This window comes from Pinus tabuliformis, chromosome 1_2 (assembly GCF_031772625.1).
Source record: "Pinus tabuliformis cultivar Carrire ecotype Pingquan chromosome 1_2, CPIR1, whole genome shotgun sequence".
NCBI lineage: Eukaryota > Viridiplantae > Streptophyta > Pinopsida > Pinales > Pinaceae > Pinus > Pinus tabuliformis.
Window position 1 is genome coordinate 272,804,639 of NC_142298.1, and position 23,193 is coordinate 272,827,831.

Genomic DNA, 23,193 nt, shown 5'->3' on the forward strand with positions numbered 1-23,193 from the left:
TACAAACTGCTTAGCTGTGAGTGCAACACAAGGAGCAACAACTCAAATTTTCGCATAGCAAATTTTCTTGTCTGGGCACAAAGGGTTTTGCAGCAATTTGCTAAAGCAGATTTAGTGCTAGGTGGAAGAGAAGTGCACACGCAGAAGGAATTTCTCTCAGAGGGTTTCTAATTCAGAAAACCAATATTTCCAGTTGTAGCAGGCACTAGTAGCAGGTAAATTTTCTCACTCCGGGAGGGAGTGCGAATAATAGAGCTAGCAGCTGAGCAGAAGAACGAGGGAGATTTTAGCTTCAGGTAGAGTTTTTTGCAGAGATGGCCGCAGTTGGGTTTAGAGATCATGACATATTGGATGGTGCCTCCAACTATGTCATTTGGAAGGCCAAGATGTCCTTTCTCCTTGATGAGCATAATCTAAAGACCTATGCAGAGAACGTTGTGGCAGAACCTACTAATCCAGATCAGCTGAAAGAATTCAAGAAGGAGATGACCAAGACGAAGCGGATGATCTTGGATGGAGTCTGGGACCATATAATCTCACATATATCGGCCAAGAATACAACCAAGAAGATGTGGGATGCTCTCGCAGGGCTATACCAGAATCCTTTTGAGCAGAGGAAGATGTCCTTGAAAGAGAAGCCGAGGAACATCAGGATGCATAAGGGTGAAGGCATTGATCCCTTTCTCACCAGCATTCAAGAAATCTGGGATTAGCTAGTAGCTGTAGGAGAGGCGCCTCAAGATTTAGAGCTTGTGCATTTGGCCCTGAACAATGTCTCTGAGGATTGGGAAATCTTCATCCAAGGTATTTTGGGATGAGATACACTACTTAGGTCCGACAAGATGTGGTCAGACTTGCAATAGGAGGAGATGAGGCGAGCACTTGTGAAGATCTCCATCAACGATTGCAGCAACAAGGGATCGAAAGGTGTGAAGGGGGAAGATAATGTAGCCCTTGCATCAAAGGGTCCTAGTCAGGGACAAGGTTTGCAGGTGAAGACGAAAAAGAAGGATCTATCTAAGGTCAAGTGCTTTAGGTGTAGTGAGTTTGGCCACTACAGTACTCGGTGTCCTCCATGGAAGAAGGACATGCATGAGAAGTAGGATTAGGCGGTAGCATTCGCAAAGATGGACAAGTTGTCCTTTAGGCTGGAGGAAGACTTTGCCATGTTTGCAGCTATACCTCCATGTTAAAATTGGCAACTAGGGCAAAACTTCATGTGGGTCATTTAATTCATGGCTAATAATATTTTTATTAGATTCCTCTCATCGAGAGGTGTAGGATTGATATAAAAGATCATCCGATTCCGATAAGTATTCATGGAGATATGAATTTATTTTGATTATGGAATTATTATCAAGCCGACCTACAACTCATGTAGGCTCAAAAGCCCAACAGTCGCATCTATTCAAACACCAACATTGTGTATAAATACAAGAGGACTTTTCCTCATTTGGACTCACTCATCTCATCACATCTCTCTCTCTACTGCGCAGAAAAGGGTCTCTCCCTCACACATGTGAAGCCGGAAGCTGCTGAAACTGAAGCTGCAACTGCAGAAGTAAAGATTGACCTGCGTGGACTAGAAGATCTCCTCATCTGAACTGCGTTGTAGGTTCATCTGAACCTCCTCTGAAATCTGCAACTTTTGGTGGTGGAATCAAGTCAATCCGATGGACGGTTTGCAAGATATCGATTGCCCTAGTTTGAAGCCGGAAGCTGCCGAAACTGAAGCTGCAACTGCAGAAGTAAAGATTGACCTGTGTGGACTAGAAGATCTCCTCATTTGAACTGCGCTGTAGGTTCATCTTAACCTCCTCTGGAAGCCGCAAATTTTGGTGGTGGAATCAAGCCGATCCGATGGTCGGTTTGTGAGATATCATTTGCCCTAGTTTGATGATGAAGCCGCTAATGCTGATGCTGCTGATCTAGGGTTTGCTACTGCTGATATGAATCAGATTTATTGTACTATTTCTCTCTGCTGAATTATTGAAGATAAAAGAAGATTTGATCAAAGGGTTTCCCCCCACATTGTGGGGTTTGTCCCTTGCTAGCCGCCACATCTCGTGTCTCTTGTCTTGGCTTGTTTTCTGTCCATCGTTTAATGTTCTATTTGCACTTTACTTTGTGTACATGTGATTGCTAATCTGTGGAATATAATAAGAAAAAGAAGTAAACTGTTATAAGCATAGAACATACCATAACTTAACACTTCATGAGTGAGGTGGGGTGATATGGAGCTTTAGTCCCAGAGCTGTGCAGAGATTTGGGCAAGGTCCATTGAGGTTTGCATCGGATGGTGTTTCCTGATGGATCATTACCTAGCTACGGTGGTCCACATTATTCAATAATAGGAGGATCAATGTCAGTTGATGTAGTGAGTTCTAGAGTGACAGTTGCAGTCAGACACTGAGAAGCGGAAAGTAGTGTTGATAGCAGAGCAGGAGGCTCAATAACAGAGTCAACGATGGCGCAGATTTCTTTGTAGACAATTTAGAGGCTAGTAGCAGTCAGAGACTCAGAAGATAGTTGTAGCACAAAGACACAAATGGTTCAATATTTAGGATGCTTCTCAATTGCAGTGGTTGCAGTAGCAGCAACAATAGTTGAGAGGGAGTTGAGTTGCAGTGCAGATGCAGAGTTGGCAGTAGTACAGGATGTACAATGTAGTGTCAACAACAACACAGATGCAACAGTTTGGTTCAGCTACAGTCAGTGGCAGATGAATCAGAGTTAGCGCAATAGTTGGTGGACAGTGGTAGGTAGCTACAGTGGTCAGACATCAGCAATGTGGTTGGAGGATGTTATAGAGATAGGGTATTGTGACAGTTGTACAACACTAGTTGGAGAGAACACCTTCCTCGCTATGAGGGAGTGTTAGTTTTTGTAGCATCGGATAGTGTTCTGGTCTCGAAACCTTGTGGAGAAGCTAAAAAACAGCGGTTCTCCAAAACCTAGAAATCGTTTCTAGAAATTCCACCTAGAGATGGCTTAATTAAATTAATTGACCATAATTAAAAATATCCTAAGTCTAACTTAGGAAACCTGGTTAATTAATAGGAATTAATTGAGAAATGTGTGAATTATCTAGAATCTCACACAGATCGACTTAGAGATAAGCTCAACCATTGATTAAGATCTAATCTTGGCCATTGGAGTCCCAACTGAAGATTATAAGAAAAGGTCGATGGGTAGATGGAGAACACACATTGCAGCTACTCAGTGATTTAGACAAATTCGACACTTGGTGTAGGTGATCATGAGGAGAGATCGAGTAGCAAGTGTTAGAGGGGCGGAGACAGTGATCCGTAGGAAGATTTCCAGTTTCAGAGAGGCAGCAACAAGTGACAGAGATATTCCATGGTGAAGCTAGCCTAGAACAACCACAAGGGTTGCGCGAATTTTTCTGACAAGCCTTACTTAGGGTCGCGCGAGTTTTCCCAGTACAACCGCAAGGATTGCGCAGGTTTTCCTAGCAAAATTGCGCAGATTGCCAGAAGAGGAAACGACTTTCGCGGGGTTCGGGCGACCAGTTTTTAGAGGGAGACAGAGGCTGGGGCTTGTTTGTGGAGGGAGAGAATTTTCTCTCCAAATATTTTTGTCAGACTCTTATTGATTGGATATCCAACTGGGCTTCCAAAGATTGTACTCATAATTCATTGCTGCATAATGAAATAAACCCTCAGCTGCTGCACCAGTTTTCCCACATTAGGTCTTTTCGGGGAGATTTGTCCAAAAATAATGGTGTCAATATTTTTTTGTGTGTGCTAGAGTTTCTCAGTTCCTATTTTTGCTTCCACAGCTAATTTTTATGGTGAAGAAATTGCAGTGTGAATATTTCATTATTTCGCTGTAAACAAATTAAACCGCATAATTAATTTATCGGTTAGAAGAAATATTTCCTGTTGCGGCATATTAAGGAATTTTCACAAGAAGAGCGCAGACTCGATGAGACATATGATTATGCACTAGCAAGAATTTGTGTTTTGGGCTCAGGAAAATAGTTCTAGATCAACTCGTGCGGTCAGGGAGAGCGCATCACTTAAGGAAGCCGAGACAGCTTGCGCAAGGAGGCAATTCAACCTTTACAGTTGGTACAAATGCGTAAGGGAGAGGTTGAATTGATCTAGGGTTTGCAGGATATTGTGTTGAGGAACAAAGTCTTAGAAGGGAATTTTTTCCCAAGTGTTTTGTAATTAATCACTGAGATTTTTCTAAGCCTATCAATGAGATTTTTAAGCCTGTCAATAGAAACACAAACTAGCACATTTTCTTGGGTATTTCTAGTGTGTTGTTAATTGCATGCTTGTGTCTTTATGAATTTATTTTCCGCTGCAAATTCATTAGAATACTCAATATATTTGATCAGTGAATTTCACAATTCAATTTTATATTTCTTGCGTCTTAGAATAATGTTCAAATTAGCTGCTGGGTATTAGAAAACTAACAATAATGATGATAATAATAATTATGTATGATAATTATTAATAATAATAAAAGAAAAAGATCATAAGAATAAATATTAGTAGACACAACCTTTCATGAAAAGGTATTAAGGCATCCCCTTTCATAGATTTAATAGGGACCCTCATTGTAATCATCAATATTGCAAACATTGGCACTGAGATAAAATCAACGAGGGTCTAGAAAAGAAAAATATCGTAAAAATTGAGAAAACATTGGTAAAAATTGGCAAACATCGGCAAAATCAAGATACCACCAAAATATCGGTAAAATCGGCAAACATCGGCAAAAGTAAGATACCACCAAAATATCGGTAAAATCGACAAACATCAGCTTGGCAAAAAAATCAAGATTTCGGGATTTTATCGCGATAAACTCGAGTTGTTTGCAACACTGGTAATCATAGTATCTTACTCATTTTCTTCTTTTGTAAGTTAAAGATATTCCATTAATCAAAGGACTACATCACTGATAGCCCTTTTACAAAATTATACTGGGCTCACTTTGACTAGATTTGTTGGTTAGTATGTGACATAACAAAGTTCTATAGTAAACACAAATGATTGCAATACAGAAATCATCGAAGAGCCAAACGACCAGATATGCCACCAACAACAGACATAGTAAGAAAGCATTTCAGGAATATGAGGATGTCACAGGATCGAGGTCGTCCAGACTACTGCTAGGGGGTGCAAGAAACTTGAGCTCACATTGAATATATTTCTCCATATGGGTCATGCGAGCTTCCAACCAATCTAGATTGTCCTGCATCTTCCATTCATTACATTGTATATCATTAAGAAAGTATACGATTTGGTTTTTGTCCTCGTGTTTTTCTTTTAGGGCTCGCCCCTGGAGCGTCTTCAACTGCCAGTGAAGGTTAACTCACTGCATGTATCGGTTTCTCCTATCCCTGTCATGACCAGGGTCAAGGAGCCAATGAGATACTTCTTTGACAAGTTCAGTATCAGAGAAGGCTTGTTGATTTTGATGGACTTCTTCGACAAGTTCAATATCAGAGAAGGCTTGTCGATCTTGATGGACTCGCCTCTCCAGCCATTGTATCTTAGCCTAAATTCCTGGTGAAATTGATTCATGATAACCGGCGACCGCCTCTTGGGCCATGGTCTCACCACGGGTCTGGCTGGGTCAACCGTAGCAGTAAGAACCTCCCTATATTCTATAGGAAAGAAACAATACCAAAACCCTGAATTCCAACCCAAAACCAGGTCCTTGGGCGCTTGCAAGAGGAATTGAGAGGAGGATAGAGAAAGGGCTACACCTCGATCCCCAAACTAGGGAGCTCCACTAACCTCACCAACACTATCTAACACAACATAAAGGATCTACAGAGGTTGAGGGCATACAAAGCTATCCCTCAAACAAACAGGATACCAACAGTTAAATTGACTAACGTTCTATTTGACAAGAGGTACTAAAAACCAAAGGAACAACTCTTCGGAGCTCAAACCAACATAGATTACAAAATGATCTTCCAACCACATAGAAGGGGAACTTAGAAAACTCCAAAAACCACCCTGACAAGAGAGAAAATATAAATTAAACCACGATTTTAGAGATACCTTATTGAACTTCCAAAGACTGAGTGGAGTAGGCCAAGCCTGAGAGACAAAGTTGGAATAGTGTTGGTCTTGAGGCCATTGTCCAGAATTAGAGGCAATCTAGGCACCCAAAATTGTTCTTAAACTATTGAGCCCGAATTCCCTTCCAGCTTCTGTGTATACACCATTACCTTGCATGCTGAGCAACATAACTGAACCTCCATTGTTGGTGTGAAAAGACAATTAAATCCAACCCTCCAAAATTGGTAGACACTTCCCAATCATTCTTCCATTCGATAAAGCAGATACATGAATGCACACTCTCCAGGATGCAGGTTAATCCCTCTTCCATCCAGAGGATGCGACTTGCCAACCACATAAACCGACATTGCAACCAAAGTGCTGTAGGAGAAGGCATTGTTTTAAAAAACGACTGAGTCAACTTCGACTCAGTCGAGCCAGATTGAGCCAATGCCTGGCTGGGTCGGCTCGGTGGCCGAAACAGAACGGCTGGCCAGGTTGTTACCGAGCCAGTCATTGACTCGGTCGACTCGGTAACAACTTGGTCGACTCAGTAATGACTCGGCCGGTTCGGTAACAACTCGGTTGGTGGGGCTTTTTGACAAAAATCTTGAAGCAGATTTGTCAAAAGTTGTTCCGCCTGCTACATATCAATGGTTGGGTTGTTGTTTATTGCATATTTATAGCCCTAAAGTAATCTATCACTGTGAGAAAGTTTTGAAAATTATAAGGCCGAAGTATGGTTATCCTAGTGGCATGAATTAGAAAACTGAAACAATGCATTGAGCCATACAATGTTTTTAAAAAGGCAAACGTTCTAGCAATGGACTAATAAATACATATTTACCTCTGATTGTTTTGTAGCTTGACTATAATTAAATCAAGGGTTTTGAGACTTCTTTAGGGGGAGAGAATTGGTATTATTGTTGTTGTAGTCTAGTGATTGTCCTGAGGCTGAGGTGAAAAAGAATCCTGGCATTGGTGGCTAAGTATGAACTTTGTATTGGACAGTCACTAGGTGCCATTTTGATATAATGGTTATATTCATGAGCCTACTTTGATCATATATTGTCTTCTCTCTATATTCTAAAGTTGTGTGTTTAGAAACATGAATGAAAATCTTTCTAATTATGTTTTTTTATAAAAAAATAAATATTTAATGTATTTTTTACAACGACCGAGTCATTGAAATCAAACCGGCCGAGTCGATACCAAGTTGGAGTCAAAGTCGGAGTTGACCCTTGGCCGTTTCCGAGTCGGAGTCGGAGTTTTAAAACATTGGGAGAAGGTGCTAGATCTTGAGTGCCCATCTGTTCAAATAATCAACTCGCGCACGCATCGTGCATTAGGGGGCATGCCACGCCACCCCCCTCTTTGTTAGTCTTGAGAGTTGGGGTGGTGGTAGGCACCCCCTCCCTCGCCCACCAACTTCATTTTCAAAAAAACATTATATTTTTATTATGTTATCTACCACATAAAAATTCCGTTTGCACCACAAGATTCTATCAGTAAGAGGGAATTGACCTAGCTCATGTTGATGGCTTAGTTGTTGAAGGTTTTGAGGTGCATGAGGGATTCTCATGTTCGTAAGTTGTGGATAAACCTGCATGGGTTGTTACCTATAGCATGAGGTTGGGATTTTAGGATTGAGGAGTTTATTTGTGTAGATTTCCATCTTTGTGATTTTAATAAATGTGAAGAATGTCAGATTGCCTCATTGGTTGGGGTTTGTAAGGGGTGAAATATTGTCCACTATTGAGTTGTAATTTATATTTCATAGCAACCCTAAGGCTGAAAATTCATAGGGTTAAGACGCCAAAAATCTTTAGGAAAGAGGTGAAATTCCTGCAGTTGCATTATTTTCCTAGGTTAGTAAATATTTGCACAAGTTTCCTCTTCAAAGGTGAAATGCACCTCTAGATACGTGGAAGCTCCTCCATTATAGTTATCCATGTATCATGGTCTAGTCACCTCCTTGACGAGGGTGTTGAACCTAAGTGGGCTATTGACCATGCCAAGTGCATTTTTAGTGCCACATGGCACCTTTACAATTAGGCATTTTCTCCTTTGGTCTTTGGCTTGACCCCTACCTTGCCACAAATTGCACCTTGAACATTTTATAAGGTAGGATGTTCTTAATATAGGCCACTTCAAGCTTACATTGCCTATCATTGTTGTCTTTGGACTTTGGGTACCATCCATGTGTAGACTACTCCATCAAAGATGCAAACCAAATGGTGATACATGCCTCGAAGTTGTAATCTATAATTGTGAGCAAGGATTTTCTCTTGTGTTGGTAAGAGATGAAAACCGATGAAAATGCAAAGTGAAAGTAATTGTAGGTAGTCGTGAGTCTTCTAGCTTGAGGTTTGGAGGCAGATCTATTCCTTTCTTGGCATTCTAAGGCTAGATCTAATCATTCTGTGGCCAATACTTCCAAGAATGAAGTTTGACCTATAGATGAGGGGATCCATCCACATGTTGTACATTCACAAGCTTGGCATCATTAAGAGGATGATCAATATTTATTTCAACTGCATGCACAATAATTGAGGTTGCACCGTGATTTAAAAAACAAGATTTAGTGGATCCTCATGGCCAGGGGTATGGTCATATCTTCAGTAGAGATTGCTCCAAACTTAGGTATATGTTCGTACAACATAATGCCTTCCATCAGGTGGTTGTTTGATCGTTAGTAGTAATCATTAAAGGGGATTGAGTGTGAATCAAATTCCCATCAAGTGATTAGTCAAGGGTGGGTTGGCCATGATCCTCGGCCCCATGGCGGCTATGCCCACGTTGGCACGACATGTTAGCCCTAGGACAAGAACCTCCCTGTAATCTATAAGAATGAAACAATACCAAAACCTCGAATGCCAGCCCAAAACCAGGGCCTTAGGGGCTTTCAGGAGGAATTGAGAAGAGGATCGAGCAAGGGATACACTACAATCCCCAAACCAGGGAGCACCACTAACCTCACCAACACTATCTAACACAACATATACTATCCACAGAGGCTGAGGGCATACATTGTTATCCCTCAGACAAATAGGACACCAACAGTAAATTGACTAACGTTCCTTTTGACAAGAGGTACCAAAAATCAAAAGAACAACTCCTCGGAGCTCAAACCAAGATAGATTACAAATAATCCTCCAACCAGATAGAAGGGGAACTTAGAACACTCCAAAAACCACCTTGACAAGAGAGAAAATAGAAATTAAACCGCGGTTTTAGAGATACCTTATTGAACTTCCAGAGACTGACTGGAGTAGGCCAAGCCCAAGAGATAGAGTTGGAATAGTGCTGGTCCTGAGGCCGCTGTCCAGAATCAGAGGCAGTCCAGGCAGCCGAAATTGTTCTCAAACTATTGAGCTCGAATTCCCTTCCAACTTCTATGTATCCACCATTACCTTGCATGCTGAGAAATATCATTGAACCTCCATTGCTGGTGTGAACAGATAGTTAACTCCAACCTTCCAAAATTGGCAGACACTTCCCGTTTCCACCTCCCAGTCCTTCTTCTATTTGACAAAGCAGATATATGAATGCGCACTCTCAAGGATGCGGCTCACCAACCATATAAACCAACATTGCAACCAAAATGCAGTAGGAGAAGGTGCTAGAGCTTGAGTGCCCATCTGATCAAATAATCAACTCTCGCACGTGTTGTCGCTCAGATTGTATATGCACTATGACAACGACTCAGGTTGGGGGTGTCACTCTAATCCCCGACCTCTCCGTTCTAGTTGTCTCCCAACAACAAGCTATTGGAATTTCTAAGTTTGACATGTTAGAAACCCTTCATGCACTTTACTGATTTATTCCTACCTACTTATTCTGATAATTAACAAGTTAGTTACCATGTAAATACTGGAAATAAATACAAGTACATGCTCAACACATTACAGATCATCAACTGAAAGAAATAGAAACAAGCACACAAGTGACACCGTTGTTTTTGGACTAATGTCCCCAGAAAACCCCATTGCGGGAAAACCGGTGCAACTATCTGACAGTTTGATTTATTAAGCAGTTTCAGAATACAATCTGGGTGCCAAATTCGGCTCACCCAACAAAGAAAAATCTCGGCAGTAGTACCTCTCTACTCGGAAGTAGATATTCTGGTTGAAACCTCGGATAAACACTCCGGCAGCTCCATAGCTCCAATTTGCCCCACGAAACCCCAGCGTCAGCCTCTAGGGATTGCGTCAGCCTCTCTTTGGCCTTGTGTCATCCCAATGTCAGCCCAATAAACCCTACGTCAGCCTCTGGAGGCACTGCGTCAGCCCTCTGGCCCTCTGCGTCACCCACGCCGGCTCTCTGAGGCACTGTGCAGCTCCTGGCTGCCTCTGTGTGTTCCCTAGCTGGCTGCGTGGCCTCTAGCTGGCTATGCGTCCCTCTCTCCTGGCTTCTGTGCTGATCCTCTTGGTATTGTCTCTCTGCCTCTCTGCTTTTGTATTCATTGCCCCTCAGCTGCAACTCTGATCACTCTCTCAACTTTCTCAGCAAACCCAACCCTAGAAAGTCGAAATCTTGATCTCTTTGTGTGTTCTCCAAGTGATCCTCAAGCCTCCTCTTATACTTTTCTCGTTGACAAATCAACGGCTGAGATTAAGTCCCTAGTCAACGACTAAGATTAGATCTGGCTTGATCCATAACTTTTGGACCATTCTAACACAATTTTATAGTAATTCACATTAATATTTTAATTTCCCTAAGTTTAGACTTAGGGACTCCATTAAAATATTTTTTTTTTAATATCTCCTACTCCCGTTTAGCATCTGCCCAAACTCTTTATGGGTATTGGAGATCTCATGTGCCTTAGCCTCTCCACCAATTTTCGTGGGTAGAGCACATCCAATGCTACCCCAAATCAACACTCCCTCTTAGCGAGGACTGTGCTCTAGTAATACTCCTCACTAAGCATCACTCTGATCATCTGGCATCGGTCCCTTTGCTGATGTTAGGCCTGCTGCCCAACATCCTCTGCACTGTTGCATCTTGTACTGCTACCCATGGCCCTGCCACTGCCACTGTTGCATTCGTACTGCAACTCCCTTTGCATCCGTGCTGCTTCCCATGGCTCTGCCACTGCCATTGTTGCATCTGCACTGCAACCCCTCTCATCATGCTGCATTGCGCTTCCCATAACACTATGACGGCTAACTGTTGCACTGCAACCCAGTTACTGAGAAGTAAGTAACTGATCTCCCAACTCTGACATCTCCGTCAGGCTAGAAACACTCATGATGCTAAAGCTCCCTCTGTCACTGACAAGTGCTCCCTCTTTGACCTCTGCGCTGCTGCAACAACTCCATGCATCTCGCACCGTTGCACACCTCTCTGTGCCATCCTGCACTGGTGCAACACTCCGTGCCTCTCGCACTGTTGCATCCTGCTAGCCTCGCGCTGTCTTGGGAATCTGCACTGGAGGTCCCTCTGTCGCTCCATCTGCATCTGTCTCTACTGACATCGCCAGTATTGCTACTCCTCTTCGGGGCTCTCGTACCAAGGTCTAATCCAAGAGGTTGGGTACCTCGAGGATCCTGCCCCTCATCGCCTGTAGTCCGCCTGACTACAGCTCGATGTCTGCCCACTTCCGCTCAAGTGGCATGTGAGCACTCATGACACATAGAACATACAGGATCTTGGCCTTCCAGATGACAAAGTTGGATGCTTCATCCAACCTGTCTTGATCTCTCAGCCCATTCATGGGCATCTCTCTACTCTTCTTGTCGACTCCTTCGAGTCTCTCTACCTCCCGTCTAGAAGTTCTCTGTTCGACTTTTGCTGAGTCTACTTCCCGCCTGGAAGTTCTCTGTTCTACTCGTGCTAAGTCTACTTCTCGTCTGGAAGTTCTTTGTTCGACTCTTGCTGAGTCTACTTCTCGTCTGGAAGTTCTCTGTTCGACTTCAGTTGAGTCTCTGTACTTCCTGTCCGGAAGTTCTCGGTTCGACTCCTGCTGAGTCTCTCTACTTCCTGTCTGGAAGTTCTCTTCTGGACTCCCTCTAAGTCCCGATTTCCCGCCTGGAAATCTTTCTGCTAATGTCAAGTTGCCCCTTCTCCGATCGTCTGTGCAATAGCAACACTGATCCGGATTCCTTGGCTAGAAATCCGCCTCGGTAGCAACTCCCTCTGCCTTGGCCTTGTTCTGTTAGGTATTGTTCTGACTACAGTACTCCACCAGCTCCACTCTGCAACTTACCCACAACCTCCTAAACCCCAACAAACTGAAGGTTAGAGCTCCTAGGCTCTGCGCAATCCTGGCACCGACAAATCAGCCTCCTTAGCCAACTATGTCAGCGCTCCTAGCCTTTGCGTGAGCCTGCCTTTGCCTCCCTCAACCTCTGCACTGCATCTTCCTGGCTCAATCTTGATGATGTAGGCACTGCGTCACCCCTTCCTTGCTATTGCTCTACTAGTAACAACTTCTATCACTCGGGACAACTGTTTTCTACTGCTGCTACTCTGTTCGGCTGATGTCCTCAGTTCTCCTGTGATCTGCAACCACGCTCTAATACCATGTTGGAATTTCTAAGTCTAACACGTTAGAAACCCTTCATGCACTTTACTGATTTATTCCTACCTACTTGTTTTGTTAATTAACAAGTTATTTACCATTTAAATATTGGAAATAAATACAAGTACATGCTCAACACATTACAGATCATCAACTGAAAGAAATAGAAACAAGTACACAAGTGACACTGTTGTTTTTGGACTAATGTCCCCCGAAAAACCCAATGCGGGAAAACCAGTGCAGCTATCTGAGGGTTTGATTTATTAAGCAGTTTCAGAATACAATCTGGGTGCCAAATCTGGCTCACCCAACAGAGAAAAATATCGGTAGTATACCTCTCTACTCGGAAGCAGATAATCTGGCTGAAACCCTGGATAAACACTCTGGCAGCTCCACAGCTCCAATCTGCCCCACGAAACCCCATCGTCAGCCTCTAGGGATTGCGTTAGCCTCTCTCTGGCCCTGCGTCAGCCTCTCTTTGGCCCTGCGTCAGCCCAATAACCCCTGCGTCAGCTTCTAGTGGCACTGAATCAGCCCTCTAGCCCTTTGTGTCACCCATGCTGGCTCTCTGAGGCACTGCGCAGCTCCTGGCTGCCTTTGCGTGGGCCCTAGTTGGCTCTGCGTGGCCTCTAGCTGGCTCTACGTCCCTCTCTCCTGGCTTCCGCGCTGATCCTCTTGGTACTGTCTCTCTGCCTCTCTGCTTCTGTATTCACTGCCCCTTAGCTGCAACTCTGATCACTCTCTCAACTTTTTCAGTAAACCTAATGTTTTCAGAAATGGTCGGCTCGAAACCGACTTAGTCGAGTTGGTCTGAGCCAGACCCTCTACCTGTGACCCGACCTAGGAAACGGTTCAGCTGGTCGGGTTAATTCCGAGCTGACCGGGGTTGTCTAACAACTTAGCCGGCTTGGTATTATCCTGACCGGCTTGGCTGAGTCCGAGCCTACTCGGTTGGGTTGGAAACTACGACTTGTTAACCTGTAAAACTGCTATTTTTTTTTTAAATTATTCTTTTGGGGGACTCCAAACTGGTTTTTATTTTGTTTATTTTGTCTTTGGGGTCCATTCCCCTCTCCTAAACCCTATTTAACCCACCCAACCCCTCTCATTTCCTCACAACCATCTCATGCATTTGAGTGAGAATTTCAGTGAGAGTTTGTGAGGAGTTGTTGAGTTTGTTTTTGGAGCAGCAATGAGGAGTCTTGGGCAAGCATTGTAGCTGGAGTGAAGAGCTTTTTGGGCAGCCATTTGGAGCATCATTTGCCATTGAGGAGTTGGTTTCTTGGAGCAACCTTGAGGAGGCAGTTTGTGCCTGGAGGTATTTTTTTTCACTTGTAAAAATCTGTTTTTGCTTATTAAATTTTATGTGCAAATCTGGAAATTGAAAAGAGTGTTTTTTGTGAAAGAAATGAACATTGAATCAATGCTTTTTTTGTTCGTTTTCATTTTCAGATTTTTGCTTTCATTTCCAAGTCAAAAAATAGCACCTAGAGTGAAAGATGTTGCCTGGGCATATGTTGTGCTCATGATGGTCAGGTATCCCTGATACTTGTTGGGTTTCTTACTTTCACGGAAGGTTCCTCGGGGTGCAGCGTGTCCTTCAGCATCATCAAGTATCCCCCTAAGCCATGAAGGCCTCTTCCTAGAAGAGGGAGGCTCAGGTGGATAAATAAGATCCATCGGTTCCTCCACATCAGGCATTGTCACATCATCTACCCATAGAGACAGCTTCCACAATCGTACGGTGCCACACCTTCTGCTCTGGAGTATGTGGTGTAATAGTCTCCCTCTTAATGCCAGCCTCAGATATGCCTGAGTGAAGCAACTGTAATATATCGGAGGTCTTGCTTAGACTTGAGGGGAATGGTCCCCTTTTGAGCTTTCCTTCGGCACATCCTGGACATACACCTTCTTTCTCTACTCGGAATTCGGGCATCCCTGTCACCGTTTGTCTTACACCGAGTATAGATTTATAATGAAGGGGAGCAAACCTCGGATGCCAAAGTTCGGACTGAAGAGATGTGTCATAAGATATGACACCTAGCGGACTTCCATCGACCTGATATAATGAATCAACACGAAACCCAAGAGTAAAGGCATCTTTAACATTATTTTTCCATTTATGTACCTTGTCATCGCTGAAGGTTACCTTGTAGCCTTTGTCTTCCATTGCCGAGATGGACACTAGGTCCTTTTTGAGGTCAGGTGCATTTAATACATGTTGGAATTTCTAGCCTTCTTGAATGGTTGTCCTCTTCCTTGATTCCCAGCTCTCCTCTTACCTTTGCTATTGAATTTGTCATTCCTTTGATTGCCATCAGAGGGATTTTGATCATTGTCCCGGTGTGAGTCTTTTCTATCAGGGCACTCCCTTGCATAGTGACCTGCTTTATCACAGATGTAACATCATCCTTTTCTTCCATCCTTAGGTCCAGCCTTTCCTTTTGATTTAGTCCCGGAATTATTTATTTTCTTAGCATGAGAAGAAAAGGCAGCAGGAGGACCTTTAGGCATGGGCATTTCTTGCTCTTCTACCCTTGTTTCTTCTTGAATGCATCTAGCCATTAATTCCTCGAAACCAGGAATTACATTATTGTTCAGAAGAGTAGTCCTGAACATGTACCATTCGGATGGTAATCCTCCAAGAGTTGTGAGTGCCATTTCTCTGTCAGTAATAGTCTCCCCAATAGATAGGAGATCGTTCTTGATCTCGGTGATTCTTAAGAAGTATGCTTGCATACTCTCATCTTTACCCTTCTTGATTTCCCTCAGCTTATTTCTAAGAAACAAAACTTGATTTGCATCATTTACTTTAAATAAACTCACCAATCTATCGTAGATTTCCTTGGAGGTGTCCAGATCGGAGATGTAGGCCACCAAGCGCTTGTCGATAGGGTCTCGGATGATCTTCTTTGTTTAGACTTCACCGATTATCCATTTGTTCCTGGCAGCAACGGATGCATTTCATGGAGGCTCAACAATATTGCCTCTCACTAGACCACTCCTTGATCCTCAAGGGTTAGATCGATAGACATCTTCCATCTGTGATAGACAACTTTCTCACGGAGCTTGTCTTCGGCAGGAAAGAGTGTTGAGGACCCCATCGTTCTTTTAGGATAGCCTTGCCAATCTTCTCTTCGGTGATTGCTCTTGCTCTTGCTCGGTCTTTGTCTTCACCTCAGCTATGATACCATGTTAAGTTATGGTATGTTCTATGCTTATAACAGTTTACTTATTTTCCTTATTATATTCCGCAGATTAGCAATCACATGTATATAAAGTAAAGTGTAGATAGAACATTAAACGATCGACAGAAAACAAGCCAAGACAAGGGACACAAGATGTGGCAGCTAGCCAAGGACAAACCCCACAATGTGTGGGGAAACTCTTTGATCAAATCTTCTTTTATCTTCAATAATTCAGCACAGAAAAATAGTACAATAAATCTGATTCATATTAGCAGTACCAAACCCTAGATCAGCAGCATCAGCGTTAGCGACTTCATCATAAAACTAGGGCAGACGATATCTCACAAACCGATTGTCGGATTAGCTTGATTCCACCACCAAAAGTTGCAGCTTCCAGAGGAGGTTCAGATGAACCTATAGCGCAAATCAGATGAGGAGATCTTCTAGTCCACACAGGTCAAACTTTACTTCTGCAGTTGCAACTTCAGTTTCAGCAGCTTCCGGCTTCAAACTAGGGTAGTCGATATCTTGCAAACCGTCCGTCGGATTGACTTGATTCCACCACCAAAAGTTGCAGCTTTCAGAGGAGGTTCAGATGAACCTACAGTGCAGTTCAGATGATGAGATCTTCTAGTCCATGCAAGTCAGTCTTTACTTCTGCAGTTGCAGCTTCAGTTTCAGCAGCTTTCGACTTCACATGTGTGAGGGAGAGACCCTTTTCTGCGCGCAGTAGAGAAGAGACTCCTTTCTGCGCAATAGAGGGAGAGAGAGATGTGATGAGATGAGTGAGTCCAAATGAGGAAAAGTCCTCCTGTATTTATACACAACGTTGGTGTTTGAATAGATGCGACTGTTGGGCTTCTAAGCCTACATGAGTTGTAGGTCGGCTTGATAATAATTCCATAATCAAAATAAATTCATATCTCCATGAATACTTAAAGGAATCGGATGATCTTTATATCAATCCTACACATCTTGACGAGAGGAATCTAATAAAAATATTATCAACCATGAATAAGATGACCCACATGAAGTTTTGCCCTAGTTGCCAATTTTAACACATCCATGAAGTGGTACACATCTCTCTGTTGTGGTGCAAGCCCATGGCCCTCAACGTCCACCCTATAAGCTCCAATGTGACCCTCTGGAGGGCTTGGACCCCGTATAGGGAGACCAAACGCCAAATGGAGACCCACCTGCAATCTTGCATAAGATCAAATGAGTCTCCTTGCCTTCCCATACAAAAAATCATTAGAGTAATTGAGTAAAAGAGCTTACAAATCATGGAACACAAGTGGACACTTCATAGTGACATGCTTTGGCATGTATAGGTGTCTCCAAGCTCAATGAAAGGTTAACTAAGGGTTCTATTAGGTGGTTTCAACTTTCAAAGGGGGTAACATGCCCATGGTACATCTGTCACGTGGTAGGTGGCATGTGATATAATGATGGAATGGAGTGGGGCACCAGGGAAGGATCCAAGCCACAAGCCATGGTACAAGGGTAACTATAATAGGGGAAGCCCACACTTGGGTACATGAATGTAGGAGGAAGCAATCGTGGTACATGAGTTACCTCGGCCTTTGTTTTTCCACCCTTTTTCATATGCCTTTTGCCTTTGATTGATTTTTCTTCATAACTGCTCGGGGCTCCACGGGATGAGAACATGATGTGTAGGGTATAACAGTGGATACCCCCCTAAGGTGGGGCAGTTCATTGCCCACTAGGGATTGGGACAGTCATGGGTTCCTTAATGATAAAGGGGGATCATATAGGGTCCATAGGAACTAGTGTGATGGCCATAGATAAGGGGTAGGGCTCATGTTTGCCTTTTGCCCACGCACTAAATCTATATGACCTGTCCATCTTTTGCATTTTATGGTACATTTAGTGTTTAAAGTGGCCAAATTATTCTTTTTCCTTTTCTTTTAGGTCCACCAACCTCTGGGGCATCGTTCCAGGCCCGACCCAAGGTGTGGACAAGGGGAGGGGGAGACTAAATCCATGTGGACCCAGTGGACAAATGCGGACCCAAATGGGAAAAATGATGAAGGGAGTTGTAACGAGTGGAGTGTTGATTTGGGGTAGCATCGGATGTGCTCTAGCCACGAAATTTGGTGGAAAGGTTGGGGCACATGAGATCTCCAATAACCAGAAAGGGTTTGGGCAGATTCTAAACAGATCAAGAGATATTAAAATAATTAATATTTTTAATGGAGTCCCTAAGTCTAAACTTAGGGAAAATAAAATATTAATGTGTATTAATATGAATCTGTGTTAGAGTGGTCCAAAAGACATGGATCGAGCCAGATCTAATCTTAGCCGTTGATTAGGGAGTTAATCTTGGCCGTTGATATGTCAACATGAAAAGTATAAGAGGAGGCTTGAGGGTCACTTGGAGAACAGATCAGAGTGATCAGTCATTCTATTCTCTAGAGCGGGGTTTGCTAAGAGAGATAGAATCAGTGATCGCGAGAGCAACTGAGGCGCATTGAGTACAGAGAGGCAGAGATGTAGAGATAGTGTCAGGTTAGCAGCAGAGCAACCAGAGAGAGAGACGCAGGAGAAGCCAGTGCTCACGCAAGGCCACACAAAGGCAGCTAAGTGTTGCACAGAGCACCAGAGGGGCCAGCGTAGCTGACGCAGAGGCTCAGAGAGCTGCTGCAGGACCTCTTGGGGCTGTCGCAGGCCAAGATAGGCTGATGCAGTGCCAACGTTGGACTAGGAAAGGCTGACGCAGTCCAGATTGGGCAGACGCTGGGGTTTCTGGGGCAGATTGGTGCTGAGTAGCTGCTGGAAGGATTATCCGGGGTTTCAACCAGTAGATCTGTCAGAAACCGAGAGGTATTACTGCTAAGAAAATTCTTTGTTGGGTAGGCCAGTTTCGGCACCCAGATTGTACTCTGATATTGCTTAATAAGAAAACCCTCAGATAGCTGCACCAATTTTCCCGCATTAGGTTTTTCTGGGGACATTAGTACAAAAATAATGGTGTCATCTGGTGTGTTTGTTCTTGTTTCTTTTAGTTGCTGATCTGTAATATGTTGAGCATGCATTAGTGTTTATTTTTAGTGTTTACATTGTAAATAACTTGTTAAGGAAGATAACAAGTAGGTAAGAATAAATCAGACAAAGTGCATGGAGGGTTTCTAACTAAGTAAACTTAGAAATTTCAACATGGTATCAGACCGTGATTGCAGATCACATGAAGACTAAAAGACATCAGTGGAGCGGAGCAATAGCAGCAGAAAACAACTATCCCGAGGTGATAGAAGTTGTTTCTAGCAACACAGAAGCTAAAGAGTGTGACGCAGAGCCAGCTAGGACAACGGAAAGGAAGCAGGGAGCTGCGCAGAGCCCCAGAAAGGCCAGCGTTGCTGATGTAGAGGGCCAGAGGGCTGATGCAGGGTAACCCATGTCTGACACAGACCCATTTGGGGTGACGCAGAGCCATCGTGAGGTAGAGAGGGGCTGAGGCAGTTCACAGAGAGGCAGTTGCTGGGGTCTAGAAGGCTGCAGGAATATTGCAGAGTGGAGCTGGTGAGGTACTGTAGTCAGAATAGTCCCTGACAGAGCAGGGCCTGAGGAGTTGTTACTGAGGGTTTCTAGCCGAGGAACCTGGATCAGAAGTGCAGCTGCACAAGTCAATCAGAGTAGGGGGCATCTTGACAAGCGGCAGAAGGATTTCCAGGAGGGAAATCAGGACTCAGAGGGAGTCCAGAAGAGAACTTCCAGACAGGAAGTAGAGACTCAGAGGAGTCGAACAGAGAACTTCCACGCGGGAAGTAGAGGAGCATCATGGCACTACACAGGGTAAGAGACCAGGATAGACTAGATGGAGCATCGAACTTCACAGTTTGGAAGGCCAGAATCTTATCAGTGCTTGACAGGAATTGTGTCAAGAACTTCGCCTTGAAGGTAATAGATGTCCCTATCGACCCCAATGATAATGACAGGTACGAAGAGGCGATGGTGAGGGCCAATTGCATTATCCTTGACGGGGTCAAGGATCATGTGGTACCACATATAGCTAAGAAGGAAACGACATTTGAGATGTGGGAGGCTCTCAAGAAGCTGTATCAGCATACTTCTATGCAGAGAAGAATGCTGCTTGAGAATCAGATGAGGTTGTATCAGATGAAGGGACAATCGATTGACACCTTCCTCGGAGGACTGAATGAGATCCGAGATCAGTTGACTGCTATAGGGGCAACACCGGACCAGGAGCTAATGGTGAGGACAACCCTGAATGCTGTCTCAGAAGACTGGGAAGTGTTTGCCCAGAGTATACTGGGCAGAGGAACACTTACACCTTGGGACGAGATGTGGGCAGCTCTTCGCCAGGAAGAGATGAGACGACAGTCGAAGACAGGTAGTAGCAACAAGGGGATCAATGTCAAGCAGGAGGAGGAAGATGTGGCCCTAGCATCCGAGGGAAAGCAGGAAAAGCAGAAGAAGAAAGATCTCTCCATGATCAAGTGCTTCCACTGTGGGGAGCTGGGTCATGCGACCTAGTGTCCAAGGAAGAAGAGTAAGGGAGAGTCTTCCGAGACTAAGGCAACGCCAGCACGTGCAGAAAAGGAAGTGGAGACAGACGATGACTGTGCCATGAGTGCACATGCGCCACTTGAGAGGAAGTGGGGCGACATCGAGCTATAGTCAGGTGGACTACAGGGGATGAGGGGCAAGATCCTTGAGTTACCCAGCCTCTTGGATTAGACCTTGCTATGGGAGCCCCGACGAGGAGTAGCAGGACTGGCTAATGTGGGTAGAGACAATGCGAATGGAGCGATAGAGAGAGCTACAATGCAAGAGTCCCGAGGCAGTGCAGAGCTAGCAGGTTGCAGTAGTGTGAGAGGCACAGGAGTGTTCCACCTGTGTAGGAAGGCACAGAGAGGTGTGCAACAATGCGAGATGTAGGGAGTTGTTGCAGTAGCGCAGAGGTCAGAGAGGGAGCACTTGTCAGCGGCAGAGAGATCTTCAGCATCAGTGGGTGTTTCTAGCCCAACAGGGAGGTCAGTTGGGAGATTAGTTACTTACTTCTCAGTAACTGAGTTGCAGTGCAACAGTGGGCATCACGATGTAGCATGATGAGAGGAGGTGCAGTGCTGGGAGAAATGACTAGCAGCAGCACGGATGCAAAGGGAGTTGTCGTACAGATGTAGCAGTGGCAGTGGCAGAACCATGGGCAGTAGTACAGGATGCAGCAGTGAAGAGGACGTTGGGCAGGAAGGCCTAGCATCAGCACATGTACCGATGCCTGATGATCAGAGTAATACTCGGTGAGGAGTATTGTTAGAACATAATCCTCGCTAAGAAGGAGTGTTGATTTGGGGTAGCATTGGATGTGCTCTAGCCACAAAATTTGGTGGAAAGGTTGGGGCACATGAGATCTCCAATACCCAGAAAGGGTTTGGGCAGATTCTAAACAGATTAGGAGATATTAAAATAATTAATATTTTTAATGGAGTCCCTAAGTCTAAACTTAGGGAAAATAAAATATTAATGTGTATTAATATGAATCTGTGTTAGAGTAGTCCAAAAGACATGGATCAAGCCAGATCTAATCTTAGCCGTTGATTAGGGACTTAATCTCGGCCGTTGATATGTCAGCAGGAAGAGTATAAGAGGAGGCTTGAGGGTCACTTGGAGAACAGACCAGAGTGATCAGTTATTCTATTCTTTAGAGCAGGGTTTGCTAAGAGAGATAGAATCAGTGATTGGGAGAGCAGCTGAGGGGCATTGAGTACAGAGAGATAGAGAGGCAAAGACAGTGCTGGGTTAGTAGTAGAGTAGCTAGAGAGAGAGACACAGGAGCAGCCAGTGCTTTCGCAAGGCCACGCAAAGGCAGCTAAGTGTTGCGCAGAGCACCAGAGGGCCCAGCGTAGTTGACGTGGAGGCTCAGAGAGCTGACGCAGGACCTCCTGGGGCTGACGCAAGCCAAGATAGGCTGACACAGTGCCAGCGTTGGGCTAGGAGAGGCTAACGCAATCCTGATTGGGTAGATGTTGGGGTTTCTAGGGCAGAATGGTGTTGAGTAGCTGTCGGAAGGATTATCCGGGGTTTCAACCAGTAGACTTGTTAGAAACCGAGAGGTATTACTGCTAAGGAAATTCTCTGTTGGGTAGGCCAGCTGTAATATCCCTTATCAGGGATATCCCTCAAACACAAGCAAACTCCAACCAGAGATGGACTGGGGGGGCGTTTACCAGATATGTCGCCTCTGAAAGAGGACGAGGTTTGGAGGCTACCTGGCCCTTTCCAGACTCTGTCTAATAGTATAGGAGAATAACACACAAGTGGTATAGTAGCTGGGGAGCTCAAAGAGATAAAAAAAATAACAGTAGTGCAACATATAATAATGTATACATGGAATATAAGCAGATACTCGAGAAATGCTAAGCCATTTTATTATACTGAGTAATGGAAAGAGTACAAGAGGTGATCAGAAAGATAGCACCTTGACTTGCACAAGGCAAGTGAAGAAATACACTCAGAATGGTAAAGAAATGGCCTCTCTCTGAACTGCGTCCAAGCTGCCGGAGAACTGCTGTGCTGCTGCTACTGCTGGAATCAAGTGAGGATTTGGGGCTGTTCCCCCCCCATAAAATGTTGAACTCTGGAATCAGCCTCTGCTCAATAAACCCAGAAAAGCCCAGAAAGTTTTTCTAAAATAGCTGACCCCTGAAAATCACCCCTTGAGGATCTATGCTATCCCTCAAGGCTTTGCGTTGCCCCTGAAGAGAATCCGCCAAAACTCCATTCGAGACTCTGCCAAAATCCTCCAATATGCAAGGGCTGATCCCTTGCTCAATCTCCAAGCTCAAATCCTCCACATAAATCCGGAGCTCCTACCAAAAGAGACTGCGTCCTCCCCTCTCAAGACTGTGCAGTCATCAAAATGCTCAGTTCCTCCTCAACTCCAGAGATCACTCCTTCTGCAAAATACTGATGAAACTACCCTGCCCGAGCAAGAACTCGAAGTCCACCGGGGCTAAGGGTGAGATCTCCGAATGGAGACACTCGATGCACTAAACAGTGCTGCAGACAGGCTAAATAGCCAGCGTGCTCTAAGTCGAAGTGACTAGCTCAAATGCAACATAATCCAATGCCCAAATGAGGAGGCTCCTCTCTCCTTTATAGCATTGGCCTCTCTCAAAACCCTAAGGCCCACCTCCTCCAACGTAGCCTCTCTCTTGCCACGTGCTCCTTCTCCATCTGCGCAGTCCCTCCAAGTGTCTACGTGGGCCCCCTTCTCTACGTGGTCCTTTGGCCCCCTTGGCTCCCCTTTTAAGTTACAACGTTGTGCTACTAGGGAGTGACTTTATTCAAAAAGTGAGTTATGTCCCCCTTTCCTCACCTTTTTATTTATAAATAACTATAGAAGGCAAAATTGAGCAAAATCGAATATTCCAATTAGCCATGGCTAATTAGG

General features: G+C 44.3%; 1 protein-coding gene across 3 annotated transcripts in view; it reads left to right on the forward strand.

The window, feature by feature from the left end:
• Positions 1–23,193, forward strand: part of LOC149205393 (uncharacterized) — a 393,121-nt gene that overhangs the window by 91,004 nt on the left and 278,924 nt on the right. The window lies entirely within an intron of this gene.